Source organism: Schistocerca piceifrons, chromosome 5 (genome assembly GCF_021461385.2).
Source record: "Schistocerca piceifrons isolate TAMUIC-IGC-003096 chromosome 5, iqSchPice1.1, whole genome shotgun sequence".
Classification (NCBI taxonomy): domain Eukaryota; kingdom Metazoa; phylum Arthropoda; class Insecta; order Orthoptera; family Acrididae; genus Schistocerca; species Schistocerca piceifrons.
Genome location: NC_060142.1, coordinates 117248864 through 117258385, shown reverse-complemented (window position 1 = coordinate 117258385; position 9522 = coordinate 117248864). Strand labels below are relative to the sequence as shown.

The 9522-nt window shown below is 45.4% G+C and overlaps 1 non-coding gene across 1 annotated transcript; it reads right to left on the bottom strand.

Annotated features, from left to right (window-relative positions):
* Nucleotides 1-8558: 8558 nt before the first annotated feature.
* On the bottom strand, nucleotides 8559-8631 carry Trnaa-cgc. The gene has a single exon. It is a non-coding gene; the product is annotated as a tRNA-Ala (tRNA).
* Nucleotides 8632-9522: the final 891 nt, after the last annotated feature.

Below are 9522 nucleotides of genomic sequence, written 5' to 3'. Positions count from 1 at the left end.
CCACGCAGGGCGACTGTGCTCAGTTGTTTGGCTGGCAGGTGGTAGAGCCCCTCTGCAAAAGGGGTGCCCGCAGTGTGGCTACCCACGGGACGCGCGTGTATTGCAGGTTGCTGTCTTGTAGGAGGTACACACCACGACCAGTGCTCAAGAATGGGTCGCACACGTGCGGATGAGCTGCACATTCCTAGAGTTCCCCCAATAAACCGCGGTCGACCATACTCTTTCCCTAAGTTACGTGCTCGTCACTGCCACTCGCCATACCAAACAGATTTTGCCCACGTCAGCTCGTATCCTTCTACAGTCACTGAATGACCATTCTTTGCCGTACATTTCACAGTGACCAGCAAACAGTCGCAGATTGGACGAATGTGAACTACGTTTTTTCTGCACTATAGTAACTTCTGGATCTTATGTTCTGTATTAGATGACACTTATTCTCACAATGACTGTAATGTAAAATATGCCGAATGCATGGTTAGTGTGGTGTCACCGCCAGACACCACACTTGCTAGGTGGTAGATTAAATCGGCCGCGGTCCATTTAGTACATGTCGGACCCGCGTGTCGCCACTGTGTAATCGCAGACCTAGCGCCACCACAAGGCAGGTCTCGTGATACGAACAAGCATTCGCCCAGTTGTACGACGACATTGCTAGCGACAATACGGACGAAGCCTTCCTCTCATTTGCCGAGAGACAGTTAGAATAGCCTTCTGCTAAGTCCATGGCTACGACCTAGCAAGGCGCCATTAGCCTTACATAGTTAGAGAGTTATAGTACAAATGTCTCATGAAGAACGCTGTAGTCATCAACTAATAAAGTTAAGTATAAAGCAGCTACGTACTTTTCTTGCTACCATTCAATAGTTATCCTGTTCCAGAATTCACGCCCGTCGGCGTGTGTGTACGCGTGCCTTTTTTTCGGCTACTTCAGGTGGCGTAACAGTCTTGTTACGTCACAACAGTTAGATGTAAGAACAGTGTGATGGGCCTAATCTTACCATGTTAAATAAATCAATAAACAAAAATATCGAGAGACAGGGTTAATCATAAGTATCGCCGGAGTTCCAGGAGATAACTACGTGAAACCTACGTCGTGTACAGAAAATAGACAAGCAGCAATGGGTACAGCATCTCCTTCAGGTTTTTAACTTACATTGCAGATGCTCAGTATGGACCCTGTATGTGAATACGTGTGTGAAATTCATTTACAAGTCGCTGCTGCTGCCTGGGAACGCACACCGAAAGCAGCGTACTTTGGAAATGTGGTCATCCAGTTGCCTACTTGGAGGCGCTAACTAATTCTTCGCGATAACACTGACGACGAGGACACGGCAAGTGCCATAACACGACTTCCCAGAAACTTCACTCAGGGGAAGAGGGGTCAAAATAAGCGAACATGTGTCTCAGATTATTCGTAGATACTCGACCGTTGCTGGAAAAACGACGGTCAAAGTTTTTGGGGGCTTTTCCAGATACGTTATGTGCCTTTTATCTTCAGAATAAATGGTGGCACAGTGATAAGCGTCGCCGTTTCTTAATTTTTCGCGCATTGTTCGAAACCTGATAGTTACTTTTATTACTCTTTTTTATTTGTCATACTCATGTCTGAAGAAGATTACTACACGAGTGTTTTCCAGTGTAGCCGGCCGCTGGTGGCCGAGCGGTTCTGGCGCTACAGTCTGGAACCGCGCGACCGCTGCGGTCGCAGGTTCGAATCCTGCCTCGGGCATGGATGTGTGTGTTGTCCTTAGGTTAGTTAGGTTTAAGTAGTTCTTAGTTCTAGGGGACTTATGACCTCAGCAGTTGAGTCCCATAGTGCTCAGAGCCATTTGAACCATTTTTTTTTCCAGTGTATATCGAGATAACGTTGTCCTCATTCGTCTGCTAATTGTGTCAGGTGCATGAATATGAGAAAATGATTTGAAATTGTTTTTGGTGGAATTCCTGTAGTGTGTCTTAAAAAAATGATTCAAATGGCTCTGCGCACTATGGGACTTAACATCTATGGTCATCAGTCCCCTAGAACTTGAACTACTTAAACTAACCTAAGGACAGCACACAACACCCAGTCATCACGAGGCAGAGAAAATACCTGACCCCGCCGGGAATCGAACCCGGGAAACCGGCCGTGGGAAGCGAGAACGCTACCGCACGACCACGAGTTGCGGACGTAGTGTGTCTTAATTCATAATCAATTACAAGCGCCGATTTTCGGAAAAGTGATTCGTTATACATGGTATGCTTCGAAATTATTGCAAAGGCGTGAAATCTTCACCAGTGTTTAAGACGTTTCTTCCCCGAGTGAGATTCGTGCGAAGAAATGTCACTGTGGCAAACCTGCCTTTGCACGATGCTCGTAATATTCGGAATATCTGTGTTTCGAATGTTTTTACTATCGATATCATCCAACGGAAATATGCAACTTTTCAAAAATTGTCGTGTTATAAGAAAAACAAAACTGCTAATATATAATTCCCTAGTCCGCCCAGTTATCACATACGGGTCAGAGGTATGGGCGTTGACAGAACACGAAAAAATGCACGAAGAACCATCGGGCGGAAAATACTACGAAAAATCTATGGGCCAATAAGGGAGGAAGAAGGCTGGAGAATACGCTACAATGCCGAATTACAAGAGTTAATACAAGGCAGGGACATAGTAAAGTTTGTGAAATCACAGCGAATACGATGGCCAGGACACTTGGAGAGAATGACAGAGGATAAATTTCCAAAGAAAATGATGAATGGTGTGATCCATTCAGCTAGGTGAAAAGGGAGACCTAGAAGAAGATGGATCGACGAGGTAATAATGGATATCACTAATATTGGAGTCTGGGGGTGGAGAAGAGCAGCAAATAACCGAGAAGTGTGGAGGAAGAGTGTTGAAGAAGCCAAGGCTCACCAAAGGCTATAGTGCTACTGAAGGAGAAGAAGTAGAGTATGGCAAACCACCGATCCACCAATTCGTCTGAAGATATCGCGCGGGGCTTTGACCGTCATTTTTTCAGGGACGGTCGCGTATATACGGATAGGCTAAGCCGAGAAACGTTTTCACTCATTTTGACCCCTCTTCCGCTGAGCGAAGTTCGTGGGATATGGATTGATGGCACTTGCCGTGTTCTCGTTGTGAGCAGATGCTTTGTTTACACGTTTTGACACGTGTGTCCCCAAGCGGTGCGTTCTGGAACTACGCCATGGCACGCATTACGAATCGAAACTCGGAGTATTGGTCTGTCCACTCGGTGCCTATTCTGTATCGTTCCACCATTGTGCCGATCGTTTCGGTACTCAATAGCACCGAACGGTCTAGTACTCGAATTAGAGTCCCTGCGTTATTCTGTTGTGGTTGGCAGGAGAGCCAACCCCGTGTTACTAGAGGAAGCCGAAAGGCACGCGTTTTAGCTCACGCAGGCTGCCGTGAGGTCTGGAACAGGACAAAGAAATTAGAATGTAGAAAAAACGGACGTAGCTGGTGGAATACTTAACTTTAATCCATTAATGGTGAACGTCGCTCTTGACGGTACATTATTTACAATATCAATAGTAACTGGTAATGGCGCCTTGCTAGGTCGTAGCAAATGACGTAGCTGAGGGCTATCCCTAACTATCGTCTCGGCAAATGAGAGCGTATTTTGTCAGTGAGCCATCGCTAGCAAAGTCGGCTGTACAACTGGGGCGAGTGCTAGGAAGTCTCTCTAGACCTGCCGTGTGGCGGCGCTCGGTCTGCAATCACTGATAGTGGCGACACGCGGGTCCGACGTATACTAACGGACCGCGGCCGATTTAAAGGCTACCACCTAGCAAGTGTGGTGTCTGGCGGTGACACCACATATTCAGTATGCATTTTGATAGCGATACCGTTCGAGTGTAGAGAACCGAACCGCTGTTGTCGGTTTGCGTCGCGCAAGCCAATCAAAAGCTAGCGGCTGCATATCCGCGCATGCGGACTGCGCCACGAACACAAAGCGGCTAGCATACGACACAGGCGCGCTATTCTTCCAAGTACCGAAAATTGCGTTTACGTTGCCATAACGCATGACGTCGCATTCCATCGAGCTGACGTGCCCACCTTCATCGCCCTTGCCTCCTCCTTAACAGTATCAGGCGCAGTATATCCTTTCCATGATTCTCAGCTGAAATGCATAAATTTTTTTACAGTTTCTCTGACCACATGTTTCCATGCATTGATAATAGCGATAGCGTATTTGACTGTATTCTGCAGATTGTCGTAAATGTCGCATTATGTCATGTTATTCTCATCGTGTTTTGGATTTTACGTTTCGGGAAATGAGTTAGGAATAGTGTGTAGTACCACATTGTACTAATACATCTATAAAAACACCCGAAAAATTGATTCTGAGAGTTTCAAAGAATAATAAGATAAACAGAATGTGGTTATAACACGCTCCTAGAGATCCAAATGATTATGTAGCCCACTTCCCTACATGATGCTCAACGATTTGGGTCTTAAAAACAAAATTGAAAAAAAAGAAAACGCATTTTCGAGAGCTCCTGCAGTTCGTCAAAGTTTCTAACATGCATCTCATGAATGAAAATGTTTCGTATATGGTGCTACAGGCTAAATATATTACGGTAGAGGTCTTTCGTCTCTGTCTACTGTTGTTGAGGATTCGATCGCACATAAACAGTTGTGACAAGCAAGATTATGAAGATGACCGCTGCTAGTTACATTCCCAGTAATTTAAGTTGTGCTCTTTGATTCCTGTCTAACCGCATACTTGGAAATGCTACATATTCGGAAAAAATGGTGAATTATTTCTGACAAGAAAAAATAGAAAAGGTCACTGTCGGTTGTTGAATTTCATATTCCGTATTTTAAACACACAGAAATCATGAAATCATAACTGAGGAAGTGCGCTTTTACGTGTAAGTAATAACGAATATTGCAGAAAAATCTTAACTTACACGAATAAACAATGTATCAGAACGTGTTGCATATATGAAGAGGAAAAAAAATTTCTTGCATTCAACCATGCGCGAACCTGTATCCTTTTGTACCGCATTCCGGCCTGCTAAACACTTGGCCACACCAAACATGAGAGATGCACTGCTCAATTCTTGTAGTATTGACGTAGAGGAACGTAAGCTGACTTCGTTGCCAAACGGTGCTGTGTATGTCATAAATGCGTGGTAGTTTGGAAGGTTTCCAGTATCAGGCTTCACATAATTGTTTTCCATTGTTACTTGAAAGTTGTAAACACGTTTCGATAGTTACTAAGCAAACCATATTTTGGGAAAAGTACACAAAGACACTAGTAACTTCAAAATGGTTCAAATGGCTCTGAGCACTATGGGACTCAACTGCTGAGGTCATTAGTCCCCTAGAACTTAGAACTAGTTAAACCTAACTAACCTAAGGACATCACAAACATCCATGCCCGAGGCAGGATTCGAACCTGCGACCGTAGCGGTCTTGCGGTTCCAGACTGCAGCGCCTTTAACCGCACGGCCACTTCGGCCGGCCACTAGTAACTTCAGTTCACACTCATGTAATATATGTACGCAGAGCCGATGTCTTGATATTTAATGATCTTTAAACTCTTATTTGCATAAAAGTAACACGTATTTTGAGATAATATTGACCGAAAACGTTTTTATTTTTCGATGTAATTATTCACAGTAACAAACTAACCTAACCATATTTCTAACAAAGGAAAATAGTCTATTATGAACTCACTTTCCAACCGGATGCGTTCTCTGGGGATTCTTTAGTAACACAATCACTAAATCCAAACCTAAACCGCTAAATATGTTTAAAATAATAAATTATAGGTGTACATAAACCACAGCTCACCGATCGACAGGGCCACACCGAAATCCGAAACCTCTCGGTACAATTGTCGTAAAATCGGTGGGAGGACCGTTCGGTAACAGGTCTCAGAAGCTTACTGAATAGGATGTTTGTAAAAAGAACCGAAAATGACGTCGCTACCGAGACTAACCTACTGCACCGATCGGTATGAACGATACAGAATAGGGCCCCTGATGTGTGTCATTTTTGTGAATGTGTTGTACTTTCAGGACACTCTTCTTCTGAAGCCTCGGAGCTGCTACGAAGAATCCTGTACAATACGTGTGCTGAGGCGAGACGTGTTCCTGTTGCAGTGTGCCAGTCGGTGGACGTGCGCAACTCGGTGGAGGGCCTGGAGCGGCTGCGCGGCTGCGCCGTGGTCGAGGGCTTCGTGCAGATCGTGCTGATCGACGGCGCCGACGAGGAGAGCTGGGAGGGCGTGTCGTTCCCCGAACTCCGCGAGGTCACCGACTACCTGCTGCTGTACCGCGTGGACGGGCTGCGCTCGCTCGCCGCCCTCTTCCCCAACCTGGCCGTCATCCGCGGCAACAACCTCTTCCTCAACTACGCGCTCGTCGCCTTCGAGATGATGCACCTGCACGTGAGTCCACTCTCTAGCGCCTCGCACTCACTGCTTCGTCGCCACGCCAGCTCTACTCTTCTGCGTATTTTTCTTCTTCGTTTTAGAGTCGTCAGTCTTACGACTGGGTTGATGCGGCCCGCCACGACTTCCTCTCCTGTGACCCCTTCTTCACTTCAAAGTAGCACTTGCAACCTACGTCCTCAATTATTTGCTCGATGTATTCCAGTCTCTGTCTTCCTCTACAATTCTTACCCTCTACGGCTCCCTCTAGTAACATGGAAGTCAGTCCCTGATGTCTTAACAGATATGGAAAAACAAGCCGACCTCGGGGAAGATCAGTCTGGATTCCGTAGTAATGATGGAACACGTGAGGCAATACTGACCCTACGACTTACCTTGCAAAGTAGATTAAGGAAAGGAAACCTACGTTTCTAGCATTTGTAGACCCAGAGAAAGCTTTTGACAATGTTGACTGGAATACTCTCTTGCAAATTCTTAAGGTGGCAGGGGTAAAATACAGGGAGCGAAAGGCTATGTACAATGTGTACAGGAACCAGATGGCAGTTATAAGAGTCGAGGGGTATGAAAGGGAAGCAGTGGTTGCGAAGGGAGTGAGACAGGGTTGTAGCCTCTCCCCGATGTTATTCAATCTGTATATTGAGCAAGCAGTAAAGGAAACAAAAGAAAAATTCGGAATAGGAATTAAAATCCACGGAGAAGAAATAACAATTTTGAGGTTCGCCGATGACATTGTAATTCTGTCAGAGACAGCAAAGGACCTGGAAGAGCTGCTGAACGGAATGGACAGTGTCTCAAAAGAAGGATATAAGATGAACATCAACAAAAGTAAAACGAGGATAATGGAATGTAGTCGAAATAAATCGGGTGAGACTGAGGGTATTATTAGATTAGGAAATGAGACACTTAAAGTAGTAAAGGAGTTTCGCTATTTGGGAAGCAAAATAACTGATGATGGTCGAAGTGGAGAGGATATAAAAAGTAGACTGACAATGGCAAGGAAAGCGTTTCTGAAGAAGAGAAATTTGTTAACATCGAGTATAGATTTAAGCGTCAGGAAGATTTTTCTGAAAGTATTTGTATGGAGTGTAGCCATGTATGTAAGTGAAACGTGGACGATAAATAGTTTAGACAAAAAGAGAATAGAAGTTTTCGAAATGTGGTGCTACAGAAGAATGCTGAAGATTAGATGGGTAGATCACACAACTGATGAGGGGGTATTGAATAGAAATGGGGACAAGAGAAATTTGTGGCACAACTTCACTAGAAGAAGGGATCGGTTGGTAGGACATACTCTGAGGCATCAAGAGATCACCAATTTAGTGTTGGAGGGCAGCCCAGAGGGTAAAAATCGTAGAGGGAGACTAAGAGATGAATACACTAAACATATTCAAAAGGATGTAGGTTGCAGTAGGTACGGGGAGATAAAGAAGCATGCACAGGATAGAGTAGCATGGAGAGCTGCATCAAACCAGTCTCAGGATTGAACACCATAACAACATCCCTTCATACTGTCCCTTCTCCTTCTCTGTCTTTTCCACATATTTCTTTCCTATCTGATTCTGCGCAGAACGTTCTCATCCCTTACCATATCAGTCTACCTAATTTTCAACATTCGTGTGTACCACCACATCTCAAATGCTTCGATTCGCTTCTGTTCCTGTTTTCCCACAGTCCATGTTTCACTCCCATACAATGCTGTGCTCCAGACGTACATTCTCGGAAATTTCTTCCTCAAATTAAGAACTATGTACGATACTAGTAGACTTACTTGCCCAGGAATCCAGGGATGCCCCTTTTACCAGTGGTAGTCTGCTTTTGATGACCTCCTTGCTCTGACCGTCACTGGTTATTTCGCTGCCTAGGTCTCTCTCTCTCTCGCTGACCTTCAACCTAATCTATTGTTACTGCGAAAGATGGGAATTAAAGTCGCTTAAAAAGTCATTGGTATGCACGGTATGAGACACCTCGCATGCTCGTGGTGGTTAGTGTTTAACGTCCCGTCGACAACGAGGTCATTAGAGACGGAGCGCAAGCTCGGGTGATGGAAGGATGGGAGAAGGAAATCGGCCGTGCCCTTTCAAAGGAACCATCCCGGCATTTGCCTGAAATGATTTAGGGAAATCACGGAAAACCTAAATCAGGATGGCAGGAGACGGGATTGAACCGTCGTCCTCCCGAATGCGAGTCCAGTGTGCTAACCACTGCGCTACCTCGCTCGGTCCTCGCATGCTGCTGGATCTCTGAACATTGTAGCTTCAGTGACAGTATTTTGCGTTGTTTTAATCTACAAATGGGTATGCAAAGCTTCAGATTCCGTAGTAGTACTCTAATCGAAAGCCGATAAGCCATAAATATAACTTTCCTTTCTTCTGTTAAAACCGACCGCGAGGAAGGAAAAAAACCCAGCAAGAACTCTACTGGCCATTAAAATTGCCACACCACAAAGATGGCGTGCTACAGACGCGAAATTTAATCGACAGGAAGAAGATGCTGTGATAAGCAAATGATTAGCTTTTCAGAGCACTCACACAAGGTTGGCGCTGGTGGCGACACCTACAACGTGCTGACATGAGGAAAGTTTCCAACCGATTTCTCATACACAAACAGCAGTTGACCGGCGTTGCCTGGTGAAACGTTGTTGTAATGCCTCGTGTAAGGAGGAGAAATGCGTATCATCACGTTTATGACTTTGATAAAGGTCGGATTGTAGCCTATCGCGATTGCGGTTTATCGTATCGCGACATTTCTGCACGCGTTGGTCGATATCCAATGACTGTTAGCAGAATATGGATTCGGTGGGTTGAGGAGGGTAATACGGAACGTCGTGCTGGATCCCAACGGCCTCGTATCACTAGCAGTCGAGATGACAGGCATCTTATCCGCATGGCTGTAACGGATCATGCAGCCATGTCTCGACCCTTAATCAACAGATGGGGACGTTTGCAAGACAACAACCATCTGCACGAACAGTTCGACGACGTTTGCAGCACCACGGACTATCAGCTCGGAGACCGTGGCTGCGGTTACCCTTGACGCTGCATCACAGACGGGAGCGACTGAGGTGGTGTACTCAACGACGAACCTGGGTGCACGAATGGCAAAACGTC